Source organism: Morone saxatilis, unplaced genomic scaffold (assembly GCF_004916995.1).
Source record: "Morone saxatilis isolate NCDOM2014 unplaced genomic scaffold, NCSU_SB_2.0 Contig18, whole genome shotgun sequence".
NCBI lineage: Eukaryota > Metazoa > Chordata > Actinopteri > Moronidae > Morone > Morone saxatilis.
The window spans coordinates 26067876-26069001 of NW_023339740.1; the positions used below are offsets into that span (position 1 = coordinate 26067876).

Sequence of the window (1126 nt, forward strand, 5' to 3'; positions counted from 1 at the left end):
GTGATTGGATGAACCATCTGTTTACCGTAGGCGTCACGTCAACACAAACATTCACTACATTACTTCAAGTTACAGTTTGTAGATGTAAAGTACATACTTGTTCAGCCTATGTAGAAATCCACAACTAGTTTTATTGGTCTGATATGGGTGAAAAACAGACTACACTTGCACCATGTGTAAAATGCATGCACGCTATCCACATAAAGCAACCTAAATCTGACCTTTTTTCAATAAATAATTGATCCTTTAAGTCTGTAACTCAGAAAATAGCATAAACTGCCCTTCACAAGTTCCCAGAAGTTGTTTTGTCTGACCAACAGTCAAGAACACAAAGATATTCCACCGTGAGCGGGCTTACATCATAGTTTTCCAGGAGCTCAGTTTTCTCCAGCATCTCAAGGTTTATTCACTGTGAGAACTAAAAGCTCAGGTTTGTGGTTTGAAAAACACCAGGCTAGTACAGACAAAAGGCCAAAGAGGACAGAAAAAAGATGGGTTTTCTTCTTTACCCGGCTCAGTGTGGATGTAAGTTCAGCCCCAGCTGAAGAAATGTAATAATCAGAACTATGGTAACTTCAACAAACAGCATTATTGTGATACATTTTATTTTGATGTGTACATGGGCTTTTATTACTCACCTTTGTGCCCTAAACCATTAAAATCACATCATTAGTCTGCAAATAAAGTTGACTATTGTGTGGTTTTGGAGCCTGCTGATTTGTCTAGACACACTTTAGTGTAGCCTGTGTGTGTGTGTGTTGGGGATAGTCTGGCAGGGTGGGGGTTGTTGTCGTTGAGGTGGAGCCTCGTTTGTGTCGGGCTAGGTGTTACATAAAATAAGAATTGCTTGTGCATTGTGGCTGTGTTTGAATAGATGAATATATAATGATCATTTTTAGTAATACAAACAGAGATTGCCGTCTGTGTGTGTGTGTGCGTGTGTGTGTGTGTTTGTGGATGCAAATGATGTGGTCCCAGCTGTTTCCTATGGGCCAGAGGGCAAAGTGAGGCAGACACAATCGTCCCCACAAGTCTGTGTGTGTGTGTGTGTGTGTGTGAGAGAGTGTGCATGTGTAGGGGTCAAGCCCACGGTCATGAACGTCTATGTCGTGTGTGTGTGTGTGTG

General features: G+C 41.7%; 1 protein-coding gene across 1 annotated transcript in view; it reads right to left on the reverse strand.

Moving 5' to 3' along the window:
• pmepa1 (prostate transmembrane protein, androgen induced 1) overlaps nucleotides 1-1126 on the reverse strand; it is a 26506-nt gene that overhangs the window by 14690 nt on the left and 10690 nt on the right. The gene's annotated exons all lie outside the window — the stretch shown is intronic.